The sequence below is a fragment of the Theropithecus gelada genome, chromosome 2, assembly GCF_003255815.1.
Source record: "Theropithecus gelada isolate Dixy chromosome 2, Tgel_1.0, whole genome shotgun sequence".
Classification (NCBI taxonomy): domain Eukaryota; kingdom Metazoa; phylum Chordata; class Mammalia; order Primates; family Cercopithecidae; genus Theropithecus; species Theropithecus gelada.
In genome coordinates this window covers 141581051-141595678 of record NC_037669.1, presented here as the reverse complement: position 1 = coordinate 141595678, position 14628 = coordinate 141581051, and positions in this window count along the sequence as shown.

Genomic DNA, 14628 nt, shown 5'->3' with positions numbered 1-14628 from the left:
AAGGGGATGAAAAATCTGAAAACTATAAGATATCGATGAAATAAATTGAGGCATTAGCTGGGTGTGGTGGCTGGCATCTGTAATCCCAGCTACTTTGGAGGCTGAGGCAGAGAATTGCTTGAACCTGGGAGGCAGTTTGCAGTGAGCTGAGATCGCACCACTGCATTCCAGCCTGGGTGACAGAGCGAGACTCTGTCGAAAGAAAGAGAGAGAGAAAGAGAAGAGAGAGAGAGAGAGAGAGAGGGAGGGAGGGAGGGGGAGAGAGAGAGAGAGAGAAGAAAGAAAGAAGAAAGAAAGAAATTGAGGAAGACACACATAAATGGAAAGATGTGCCATGTTCTTGGATTGGAATAATTTATATATATATAAATTATTATACAAAAGGGCAATATATATATATATATATATATATATATATATATTTATTTATTTATTTATTTATTTTAGAGATGGAGTCTGGCTCTGACGCCCAGGCTGGAGTGCAGTGGCAAGATCTAGGCTCACTGCAAGCTCCGCCTCCGGGGTTCACGCCATTCTCCTGCCTCAGTCTCCCGAGTAGCTGGGACTACAGGCGCCCGCCATCTCGCCCCGCTAATTTTTTGTGTTTTTTTGTTTTTTTTTTTTTTGTTTTTTTTTTTGAGACGGAGTCTCGCTTTGTCGCCCAGGCTGGAGTGCAGTGGCCGGATCTCAGCTCACTGCAAGCTCCGCCTCCCGGGTTCACGCCATTCTCCTGCCTCAGCCTCCGGAGTAGCTGGGACTACAGGCGCCCGCCACCACGCCCGGCTAGTTTTTTGTATTTTATAGTAGAGACGGGGTTTCACCGTGTTAGCCAGGATGGATTTTTTGTGTTTTTAGTAGAGACGGGGTTTCACCATGTTAGTCAGGATCGTCTCAATCTCCTGACCTCGTGATCCACCCGCCTCGGCCTCCCAAAGTGCTGGGATTACAGGCGTGAGCCACTGTGCCCGGCCAATATTCTTAAAATGTACACACTATCCAAAGAGATCTATAGATTCGATATTATCAAAATTCTGATGGTATTTTCCACAGAAATATAAAAAAGCAGTTCTAAAATTCATAAGGAACCAACAAAGACTCTGAATATCTAAAGCAAACCTGAGGAAGAAGAGCAAAGCTGAGGCATCGAACTTCCTTCCTGCTTACAAGCAGGAAGCTATAGTAATCAAAATGGTATGGTATTCATATAAAAAGAGACACATAGACCAATGGAACAGAATCAAGTGCCCGGAAATAAGCCCATTCATATACAGTCAACTGATATTTGAAAAGAGCATTACGAATATACAATGGGCCAAGTGTGGTGGTTCACGCCTGTAATCCCAGCACTTTGGCAGGTCAAGGTGGGTGGATTGCTTGAGGCCAGGAGTTTGAGACCATCCTGGCCAACATGGCAAAACCCCGTCTCTACTAAAAATACAAAAATTAGCTGGGCATGGTGACACGTGCTTGTAATCCAAACTACATGGGAGGCTGACACAGGAGAACTGCTTCAATCAGGAAGGTGGAGGTTGCAGTGAGCCGAGATCGCACCACTGCACTCCAGCCTGGGTGACAAGAGCAAGACTCTCTCTCAAAAGAAAAAAAAAAAAATATATATATATATATATATATATGTACACACACACACACACACATATATATATATATATATGTACACACACAATGAAGAAAGGATAATCTCTTCAATAAATGGTGTTGGGAAACTGGATATCCACATGCAAAACTATGAAATAGGATCCCTGTCTTACACTACTCACAAAAAATTAACTTGAAATACATTAAATATATTAATGTAAGACCTGAAAATGTCAAATTCCTATAAGAAAACATAGGGAAAAATCTCCTTGACCCTGGTTTTGGCAATGATTTTTGGATATGACACCAATAGCACAGACAACAAAAGCAAAAATAAACAAGTGGACCTGCATTAAACTAAAATTTTTTGCACGGCAAAGGAAACAACCAACAAGGCAAGCTACAGAATGGAAGAAATATCTGTAAACCATATATTTGATGAGAGGCAAGCATCTAAAACATATAAGGAACTCATACAACTCAATAACAACAACAACAACAAAACCCAAAACAAATAATCTCATTAAAAATGGGCAAAGAACCTTAACAGACGTTTTTCCAAAGAAGACATACAAATAGCCAAGTACAGAAAAATAGTGCTCCATGTCACTAAACATCAAGGAAATGCAAATCAAAACCGTGATAAGATGTCACCCCACTCATTATGATGGATATTAACAAAATAATAAAAGATAGCTATTGATGAGGATGTGGTGAAAAGGCAACCGTTGTGCACTGTTGGTAGAAATGTAAATTGGTACAACCATTATGGCAAAGGGTATTTTGAGTCTTCAAAAAATTAAAATTAAAACTGTCATATAATCCAGCAATCCAACTTTTAGGTATATATCAAAAGGAAATAAAATCAGTATCCTGAAGGGCTATCTACACCCCCATGTTCATTGCAGCATTATGCACAATAGCCAAGATATGAAATCAACTTGTGTCCTTTGACAGATGAACAGATAAAGAAAATGTGGTATATACTTATACAGTGGAATATTACTCAGCCATAAAAAAGAAAATCTTGCCATTTGTGACAATATGGATGAATTTTGAAGGCATTATGCTAAGTGAAATAGCACAGACAGAAAAGACAAATACTGTATGATCTGAAATCTGATCATATATTTGTGCAATCTGAAAAAGTCAAAGTTACAGAAACAGAGAACAGAACGGTAATTGCCAGGAGTTTAGGGGTGGGTGAAATGAGAAAGATGTTGGTCAAAGAGTACAAACTTACAGTTATAAGATAAATAAGTTCAAAGGATCTAATGTACACATGGTAACTATAGTTAATAATATGGTATTAAATACTTGAAATTTGCTAAGAGAGTAGATCTTCAATGTTCTCACCACACAAAAAATTGTAACTGTGAAGTGACGTATATATTAACTAACTTGATTGTGGTAATCATTTCACTATATATTTATAAAAGTATCAGGTTGTACACTATAAATACATATAATTTTATTCATTTTACCTTAATAAACATGGGGGATGAGGAATGACTGAAACCCATCTCCACCCCAACCAATTTATTTTTATTTTTTTAGAGACAGGGTTTGTCTGTGTTGCACAGGCTGGTCTCGAACTCCCGAACTTCAGTGATCCTCCTGCCTCGGCCTCTCAAGTGCTGGTATTAAAGACGTGATGCACTGTTCTCGCCCCAACCAATTTAAATTTGGAATCTCTGGTGGTAGAATCAGGCCGTGTATGTGTGTGTGTGTGTGTGTGTGTGTGTGTGTATAAAAGTGTGTGCATATATAAAAATATGAAATATATGTATGTGTTTTTAACTTATATGGAAATTTAAAAATAAATATCAAAATAGAATTGTACAAGGAACCCTCATGTACCACTCACCTAGCTTGAAAGATGATCAGTTCATGATCATTCTTGTTCCATTGATACTTTCTTCCTCTTTCTTCCCCTGCTGAATTATTCAGAAGCAATTCCCAAATATCATATTCTATTAGTTTATCAGTATGTGTTTCGAAAAGAATGACCCCTTACAAAAATAACCACAAAAGCATGATCACATTTTAAAATTTAATATTAATTTTATCAGTGACATGGGGAGAGTTCCAATTTCCCAGGCACAGGGATTTGAAAGGCTCCCAGGGTGATTCTCATGTGCAGCCAGAGTTGAGAACTACTAGATGCCGATCCGTGCTCCTCAAACTTACAGCAAGCACACATTTCGGGGGTCTGAGATTCCACATTTCTAACCAGCTCTTGCATGATGTCCATGCTGCTGGTTCAAGAGCTGCCCTCTGAGTGGCAAGGCTATAGACCACAGGGTCTTTGGGGGAGTTGATGTGGGTGTGTGTTGATAGGACTAACATGCCACCAAAATGGCATAAAGGTTATTTTCAACTGAACATTTTTTAGTTACAGCAGATGCAGAAATAAATCTTATCTGCATGTCCCATATCTAACTAAAGCAAAGCTCCCTGAGAATTCAATTGCTATAACCCACTGCCTACCCTCTCCAAGAGAGTCTTCAGAGAAGCAATTGACTTTTAACACAGTGACATTCCAAGAATATTTTGCAAATGAGCCTCTCAGAATCTTCCATATATTCCCACTGAAGCCCCTTCTCACCTAAATCCTTACCCTTAGCTGTTGGGAAGTCTGTCCTTCCTTCCCACCCTCTCTCCTGCTCTCTCTCAGGTGCTTGCACATGAGCAATACACTTTTTTCCAGGTTCCACGCTCTAGGATATAAGGTGGTAGAGAAGAAAGTTTTCCTCCCTACAGTGTGTGCAGTGTGTGTGTGTGTGTCTATATAATAGTCTTTGCTTTATGACCAGAAAGAACCTCCATTTTGCATCTTGCAAGAGTAGGAAAATTCGTTATACTATACGTGGGGTGTCAACTTTTCTCTGGATGTTCAGCCAATGTTTTCCCCTCAGAGGGTGGTCTAATTCAGTGACCTTCAAATGGGATCTGAGGACCTTCAGGGGTAAAGCCTTCTTAGGGGATCAGTTCCCATGGGCTGAGTATCATGCCTTCTCTAAATGTGAATGGACAGAGATTGTGTGTGTAATGAAGATGTAGGCTCTTTCTTCATCTCCCATTTACAAAGAAAGGCAGACCCCTCACCTTGGTGTCTCACTGAGGGGGCGTACCAGGTGCACAACCCTCCAAGCCTCCACCCAAGGGGTCCATGGTGAGAAAATCAGTGACCCTGGTGACTGGGTAACATACATGTTAAGCAGTTTGTAATTCTTTGAGTTTAACCAAATTTAAGGAGAGTGAATCATACATTTCCAATGAAATTTTACTTTCATTAAAATTTGCTATGTTGTTTTGATCAGTTATGTGCTAATAATAATTGTAATGTTAATCAAAGGATTTTTTTGAACACAGAGCCTTAAAGTCATAGAAAGTAAACTTTTACATTTTAAAATTTTAATATATTATTTTTGTAGTCAAGAAATATGAGAAGATGATCAGTAATAGATTTTCAAGCATAAAAATATATCACAGCCCAAATAAACTTCTTTGGAGGAAGTAGGATGAAACTGTAAATTCAAAAGAAAATAAAAGGAATGTTGCAGAGTTTCTGCCTGTTAAAAAAGAGCTAGTTCATATACTTTTTAAATGGATAATGTCAAGTATTATGTTACTGTGGTATTTAGATTCCATTGGATTCATTTTGGAAGGTAATGTTTCTTTCAAAATGTCAAGATTTATAATACATTGAAAATGACTTCATGATGAATCATTATAGATGTCAATTGAAAAATGTGCAATGGGGAACACGCACTAAAATGTTTTCTTGAGGACATAAAATGGGAAAAGTTTGAAGATCACTGATCTGGACTGATTGCTTCCTTCTGGGGGGCTAAGTGCCATTCACTAGAATGTAATTTATTTTAAACCATGTCTTTGTTTTACATATGCTATTACAAAGAGAAAATTTAATGAAGTAGAAATTGATCCATACTTTACAATTTTATTTGTTTTAAGACTGATAAACAATAAACACTACAAAGACTTAAATGTGTGCTTAAGGAAATTGTGTGGGTATGTTTTATGTAGCACTTTCTGTTTATTCTCTGTGGGTAAAGGAGAAACAAATATGTTTGTGTGGTACAAAGTTACTTCTATTATTGTTAATACTTATTAACATCATTTATTTTAATACTGGTAATTAAATAATTCCTTTCTGATGTCAGCTTTCAGTTCCTACTAATTCTCTCATCTAAAATAACTCTATAACTATTTTTTTTATATATTATAAATTAGAGATGAGGTCTCACTATGTTGCCCAGGCTGGTCTGGAACTCCTGAGCTCAAGTGACCCCCCCAGCCTTGGCCTCCCAAAGTGCTAGGATTTCAGGTGTGAGTCACCACACCCCGCCTCTATAATTATTTCTAATTCCTTGAAGCCCCAGAAGAAAGATGACTTAATTCCCTGGTTTGGTTAGAAGGACTGTGTCAGTGAGAGGCTTGTCTCTGTAATTATTACAGTAGTTTCCATCACTAAGCACAACTACAGCAGGCCAGGCACTGCACACATATTCTCTCTAGTGGTGAGTACATGTTATGGTCTGAATGTTTGTGTTCCTCCCCAAATTCCTATGTTGAAATCCCAACCCTCATGATGGTATTTGGAGGTGGAGTCTTTGGGAGGTGATTAGGGCTTGAGGGTGCGGCCTTCATGAATGGGATTAGTGCCTTTACAAAAAGGAAACCCAGAGAGGTCTATAGCTCTCTTTCAACCATGTAAGGATACAGCGAGAAATTGGGAGTCTGCAATTCAGAAGAAGGCCCTCACCAGAACCTGATCATGCTGGCACCCTGATCTCAAACTTCCAGTTTCCAGACTTGTAAAAAATGATTATTGACTAAACATTTATCCAGTTACCCAAACCACCCCATTTATGGTAGTTTGTTATAGTAGCCCACACTGAATGAGACACTACAACTATGAGAAGTTGATTTTATCTTTTTCATCTTACAGCTGAGAGAATGAGTTTGAGGAAGTTCAGTAACTTGACCAAGGGCACACAGTTAGTTGATGGAGAGCTGGGACTTGACCTGAGATAGTCCGAGTGATATACTCTTTGGACCTCTCTGGGATTTGGTCTTTGGCAAAGTGAGCCCTGGTGAGAAACAGAGGGAAGAATATTTGATGGGGTCAGATGACCTGGACTCACTTTCTAACTCCACTTGGTGCTTAGCTGTGAGACCTAAGAAGTCACTTGCCACTGTTCAGTCTTAATATCTTTGCTGAAAATTTGCAGTATTGTGAGACTCAAAGTATAAGCAACATATGAGTATGAAGGAGGATTATTTTATCCTATCCTCTGGCTCAGATTTTGTTATGAAATTGACAAAAAACAATGATATTGCCTTTTAGTCCCAGAGGAGTTCTCAAAACCTCATTTGAGTTTGTGGAATTGGGAATTGGGTTATGTTTTTCCATCTCTGTTGAATGCAACAGCAAATGGATTGTCAAAACTTAGAAGTGCATGGAAGTGTGTAGTATCCCTGCCTGATTTGGGCACTGGGAAAAGAAATCAGGTAGCGCAAACACAGGAAAATGTAACACATCTTTTTTAGATAGAGACACATGACCTGTGTGCATTCTAGATAATCCATGAATTGAATGATCTCAGAGAATTTCTAGGTTGTTCATATTAAGTTCTAAATCTGGTCTCCATCTCTAGAGAATTATGTAAGGGTAGAGTTAAAAAATAAAGATATACTTTGTATTAAAGAAAGCTCATCTGTTCTCTGGATAAGAAGAAATGTCTAAGTTCCAGCCTTGGTGGCCTGATTCCCTAGTCTACTTTGAAGAATTCAACTAAAGCCTCTGCTGACTCACAAAATTGTTTGCTTCTGCCCAGTAATTGCTTCTAGTCTCCTTTTTATATTTGCTTGCTTGCTTCTGGCTAGTCTTTCAAATATAAAAAGAGAAATTTCAGATATTAAAAAAATATAAAGAATAGTTAATGAAAACCCCCTGAACTTACCACATTGCTTAAGAAATAGTCACAGCCCGCTATATACCTCCCAACATCACATATAGCTCCAGTGGTAAGCGCCAGCGCAAAAATTGACATCAAGCATTCCCGTGCATTTCTTTATACTTTTCCTACACAAGTATGTCTACCTAAATGATACATGGGATCATTTTGCATATTTTAAAACCTTATATAAATAGAATAATACTGAATGTGTTCCTTTGCCCTCTTGCTTTTTTCATTCCAAGTGAAAATGTTTTTCAGAGTTGTTCGTATTGATTCAGATATTTCTAGTTCATTCGTTTTCAGTACTGTGTGGAATTCACTGTGTGAATACACTACAATTTACCTATTCTGTTGATGGACATTATGTTGTTGCTGTTGTTTTTCTATTACAAACAATGCTTCAGTGAACAAGCTTGTTTTTGTTTCACTGAGTAAACGTGAGTGATATGGTTTGGATCCGTGTTCCCACCCAAAGCTTGTGTTGAATTGTAATCCCCAATGCTGGAGGTGGGACCTGGTGGAAGGTGATTGTATCATGGGGATGGTTTCTCATGAATGGTTCAGCACCACCCCCGCTTGGTACAGTGTAGTGAGTGAGTTCTCATGTGACCTGGTTGTTCAAAAGTGTGAACCACCGCCCCCCAGCCCTCTGTCTCTTGCTCCTGCTCCCAGCCACGTGAAGTGCCTGCTCCCGCATTATGCTTCCTGTACAGCCTGCGGAACTGTGAGCCAATTAAACCTCTTTTCTTTATAAATTACCCAGTCTCAGGTATTTCTTTATAGCAGTGTGAGAATGGGCTGATACAGTGGGTTTCTTTAGGCTATCTCTATTTAGGAATGGAACCTCCATGTGTTGGATAGACACATCCCCAGCTTTACTAGCTAATGCAATTTGCTCTCCAAATGATGCTACCCATTTTCATTTTCTCCAGAGGTATTTGAGTGTTCCCATTGTTTTTCCATCCTTACTCCTGGATCATCATTATTGGGTAGGATAGAGAAAAAGCACATAGTTTGATCAACTCAGCAAGTTTTAAAAATTGGCACCCCTTCAAGAAAAAGACAAGTGTCTGTGGATTAAAATCCCAACTCCTTATCCTAGTGCACACAGCTGCCTTCACTGGCTCCTCCTACCTTGCCAGCCTCACCTTGCACCACAGCCCCTGTCATGCACAGTGGCCTCCTTTCTAGCCCTAGAATGTGCAGGCAAACTCATTCCCATCTCAGAACTTGATGTTCTTTCTGCCTGGAACACTCTTGTTTCAGCTCACTGTGCAACTAGTTTCTTCCCATTTTTACATATTGGCTCCTCAGAGAGGCCTTCTCTGACTACATATATAAAGTAGATCCCTGCTTACCTGATTACTTACTCCTAACACATTCTGAAATTATTTCCATTGGAATATTAACATCACAAGGGCCACATACAGTGCCTGGCATGTGCTAAATTTGTAATGAATGAATGAATGTACACACTGATGCCTTCTCTACCAGGCAAACCTGTTACCCTTTCCTATTACTTCATCATTCATCCTTCCTGCATTTTGCTGATCACTGGCATATAGATTAGGGTGAATGCAGAGGTGTTGCGGGAAGTCAGGGACCCCAAACGGAGGAACTGGCTGAAGCCATGGCAGAAGAACATAAATTGTGAAGATTTCATGGACACTTATCACTTCCCCAATCAATACCCTTGTGATTTCCTATGCCTATCTTTACTTTAATCTCTTAATCCCATCATCTTCGTAAGCTGAGGAGGATGTATGTCTCCTCAGGACCCGGTGATGATTGCATTGACTGCACAAATTGTTTGTAGAGCATGTGTGTTTGAACAATATGAAATCTGGGCACCTTGAAAAAAGAACAGGATAACAGCAATGTTCAGGGAACAAGGGAGATAAGACTTTGAAGTCTGACTGCCAGTGAGCCGGATGGAACAGAGTCATATTTCTCTTCTTTCAAAGGCAAATAGGAGAAATATCGCTGAATTCTTTTTCTCAGCAAGGAACATCTCTGAGAAAGAGAATGTGCCCTGAGGGTAGGTCTATGAACGGCCCCAAAGGGATGAAATAAGCCCCGTTCTCCTGTAGTGCTCCCAGGCTTATTAGGATGAGGAAATTCCCGCCTAATAAATTTTGGTCAGACAGGTTGTCTGTTCTCAAACCCTGTCTCCTGATGTTATCAATGACAATGCATGCCCGAAACTTCATTAGCAATTTTAATTTCACACCATCCTGTGGTCCTGTGATCTCACCCTGCCTCCATTTGCTTTGTGATATTTTATTACCTTGTGAAGCATGTGATCTCTGTGATCCACACCCTATTCATACACTCTCTCCCCTTTTGAAAATCGTTAATAAAATCTTGCTGGTTTTATGGCTCAGGGAGCATCATGGAACCTGCCGACATGTGATGTCTCCCCCGGACACCCAGCTTTAAAATTTCTCTCTTTTGTACTCTTTCCCTTTATTTCTCAAACCAGCTGAGATGCTTAGGGAAATAGAAAAGAACCCACGTTAAGTATCGGGGGTGGGTTCTCCCAATACAGAGGACCTTGGTAGTGTCCTAAACAGAGGCTCTAGCCAGTGCTGCCTTTCCTTCTGAATGTCCCAACATGCGCTGGCTTCATCCACCACTGAACCTTTCACTTTGGATCAAAGCCAGGCCACCTCCTTCTACCCTCAGTGCCTGAGATGAAGCCTGTGACTCCTTCTTTTGCTCTCTACCTTTCCAGAAGTCGTTGTGGCCTCCTTCAGTGCTTGGTCAAGAACAGGATTTGCCTGAATCATCTCTGGTCTTTTCTTGCTAATCTGATGGTGCGGGCAAGTTCTCAAGGGGTAGAGCATATACTTATCTACTTATCATCTGGGTATTTGTGACTTTCTGGTCATCATTTGAGTCACCTGTGATTCTGACTTCCGGTCAGAATCAAAGGTTATCAAGGATTAATTGTTGCTTCTGGAAAAAATTCTGTGATCATTCTGAGACGGGTCATTTGATTCCTTTGCCTTCTTTGCTCCTTCCTCCCTCCACCCCCACATGACATCTACTTCCTGAGCTGAGACATATGCTCTCCTTTTGGTGCTCTCTGTACTTCTTTTTGTCACTGAGCATACCTCGTTGTTTTGTCATGGTCTCTTCTTGTGTCTCATTTTCCCTGAGGACAAGGAACTATGAGTTCTAACTTTATATCACCAGTACTTGGTACAAAATAAGCAACGAATAAATGTTTATTAAACAGATGAACAAATGAATGGATGGAATAAACTTTGAACCTGGAATTAAAACTTTTTATTAACACATTCAGTTTATATAGAGACAGTGCCAGGGCCAGCCATGTTTCTGAGAAATTTGTTACCAGTGGCAGCTCAACTCCAGAGAAAGCCAGGTGTTTCATAAAAGTATTGAAGTGGGAACTAGTTTTTGATATGAATCTATTTTAATCTATTTTCAACCCACTCCGTCAAGCACTGGATAGAGCAGCAAAGAGACACTAAGAATTTTCCTCCATGGCCATGTATATCTCTTGTAGAGATTTTGCTTCACTTGTTCATTCATTCATTCATTCAACATTTGTCAGGTGCTAATATGCATTCATATGGACAATAGATCAGGGGGTTGATTATGTTTCCCGCGTGTTGCCCCTTTGCTTAATTGTTTAACAGAGAGAAGCTTCTGTGTTATTTGAAAATGACACAATTGGGCATCATCTCTGAAGAGTCTAGATGGATGTTACTGTGGTTTTCATTTCCTGGTGTCAGCCCTATAGAGCAAGTATGTGCAAAGTGAATCCCTGGACTTCTCTGTGCATTGTCTAATGCTGGGTCACACCACAAGGTGTAATACAGATGCTCTAGTTATTTTCTTGCATGCCTGTGAACACACGCAGTCTTTTCATTACCTGCTTTACACTTGCCAGTTTGACTCAAATCAAGGTGTTCCTAACTCCTGGATTTCACTCTGTGTTGTAGGGGAAAAACTGAAACAACACTCTCTCTAAGGAAACGTGTAACTCGAGGAGGCCGTAATCACTTGCTGGTTATCTTCTCATTACAGATTGTGCTATCTCAACTCTAGCAACGGTATTAGATCTCGTGACTTTTTTTTTCTGGAGACAGGGTTTTGCTCTGTCACCCAGGCTGAAGTGCAGTGGCATGATTATGGTTCACTGCAGCCTGTACCTCCTGAGCTCAAGTGATCCTCCTGCCTCAGCCTCCCAGTAGCTGGGACTACAGGCATGTGCCACCACACCCAGCTAATTTTTCCTTTTTTTTTTTTTTTTGTAGAGACAGGGTCTCTGCATGTTGCCTAGGCTGGTCTTGAACTCCTGGGCTCAAACCATCCTTCCTCCTCAGTGTTCCAATGTGCTGGAATTACAGGCTTGAGCCACTGTGTCCAGTCCCTTATAGCATTTTGAAAACAATCTTACTCCCTCCTCATTCATATCTCATTTCAAGTTATTTTCTACTTGCCTCACTTACATTCACCTATTTTTAAAGTTGGATGTATTCCTACAAGGTACCTTATATCATTTCTGGAATAAGAAAGAGATAAGCAAAAAAAAAAAAAGGCATAATATTTGTTTTGCAGGGAAATGGAACAATAGAATGATAAGGACAAAATTACTTGGTTTGAAGTAAAATTTATTGTTTAGTTGCCCTTGGTGTACCCTCTAACATAGCTGGAGAAAAATACAGTTCATTTCTGGGTTTTTGTTTGTTGATTTCTTTTTTTTTTTTTTTGAGACGGAGTCTTGCTCTGTCGCCCAGGCTAGAGTGCAGTGGCCAGATCTCAGCTCACTGCAAGCTCCACCTCCCGGGTTCACACCATTCTCCTGCCTCAGCCTCCCAAGTAGTTGGGACTACAGGCGCCCGCCACCTCGCCCGGCTAGTTTTTTGTATTTTTTAGTAGAGACGGGGTTTCACCATGTTAGCCAGGATGGTCTCGATCTCCTGACCTTGTGGTCCACTCATCTCGGCCTCCCAAAGTGCTGGGATTACAGGCTTGAGCCACTGCGCCCGGCCTGTTTGTTGGTTTCTTTTGAGATAGAGTCTCACTCTGTTGCCCAGGCTGGAGTGCAGTGGTGTGATTACAGCTCACTGCAGGCTCAACCTCCCAGGCTCAAGTGATGCTTTCACCTCAGCCTCTCTAGTAGCTAGGACTACATGCCTGGCTAATTTTTTTGATTTTTAGTAGAGATGAGGTCTCACTACATTGCCCATGCTTGTTTCAAACTCCTGAGCTCAAGTGATCCTCTTGCCTCAGCCTCCCAAAGTGCTGGAATTACAGGTATGAGCCACCATGCCCAGCCAGCAAATCTATGTTTCTAAGAAATTTTTATTATTACAGTATAACATTTGCTTCTGAATGTTATTGACCATCCAAATCTTATTACTTTTATTTAAATACATCTGTTAAAACAACGTAGACTCCAATAGCCTTTGCTTAATTATTTTTTTTTAAATAAGCTAGTAGTAAATTTACTGTAAAAATGAAAATCCTAACAGTTTCACAAGATATTTGCTTCCAGTTACTAACAAACAATGTGCATTTAATTTAGCTGGCTTATTTTGCAGTTCTATAATAGAGTTTTTCTGTGGCTTTCTTTTGGGGACAAAAAATTCAGTTTACTTCCTATCTTTCAAAATTCTTATTGGCAATGACTAATTCCCCTGTATGAAATTTAACACAGAGAAAGAGAGAGAGAGAGAGAGGGAAAGGACTGGAATTAAATTGAGCACAATATTAAAGATGACTATCTGGCCCGGTTCTGTGGCTCACACTTGTAATCCTACCACTTTGGAAGGCCGAGTCAGGGGATCACTTAAGGCCGGGAGTTTGAGACCAGTCTGGGCAACATGGTGAAACTCTGTCTCTACTAAAAATACAAAAGTTAGCCAGGTGTGGTGACATGTGCCTGTAATGCCACCTACTCAGGAGGCTGAGGCACAAGAACCACTTGAACATGGGAGGCAGAGGGTCCAGTGAGCCGAGATTGTGTCACTGTACTTCAGCTTGTGTCACAGACTGAGACTCTGTCTCAAAAATACAAAAAGATTTACCACTATTGTCATTTTGAATTATTCAATTCCCTTAAATAAGTCTAGCTGCCTTGAAATATGAGATGGTAGATAGATGATAGATGATAGATATACATAGATGTTTTCCACTTGGGAATATTTTCGTTTTTAAAAATTTTTAAAAGAAGCAATGTAAATTTCTTATAAATCGAAGAAAATGTAAATCAAATTAAATGATTGAAATGGGTCTCAATTATTTTAGTGGTTTATTTTGCCAAGATTGAGGATGCGTCCAGGAGAAAGGAGCACAAAACCACAGGAACATCTATGACCCATTCTTTTTCCAGATAAGGTTTGAGATTTCAATATTTATTTATTTATTTGAGACAAAGTCTTGCTGTGTCACCCAGGCTGGATCCGCCCACTTCAGCCTCCCAAAGTGCTGGAATTACAAGTGTGAGCCACCACACCTGACCTGAGATTTCAATATTTAAAGGGGAAAGAGCAGTTAGTAGGGGAAAGAAGAAGGAAAAAAATGGGGAGGAAGAAAAGAGGAAGGAATAAAAGGGGCAAGCAGTTGCATCTTTGGAGTCTTTGATCAGCATTCACTGAATCCATATTTTACATGGGAAAGGAGGGGATATAGGAATAATTATGCATTCATCTCATGCTGGTGAATCTGCATTTTTACATAAGATAAACATAGAGTAGAGGAAGTAGTCAAATATGCATTTGTCTCAGCTGAGCAGAGGGATGACTTTTCCCCAAGCCTGTGATGAGAAGCTGTTAATTTACATTGTCAGGTTAACATTCAATGAAGCTGTTTTAGGGTAAAGATATTGGGGCCCCAGAAAGAATTTCCTTTCGAGTAAACTGTGAGGGAAGTATGTAGCCTTTTCTCTTTGTAGCTATCTAATTAGGAACAAAATAGAAAGCAGTTTTGTGTGACTTAGTTCTCAAGCTTGACTTTTTCCTTTGGCATAGTGAGTTTGGAGTCCTGATATTTTTGTTTTGTTTCACACCCT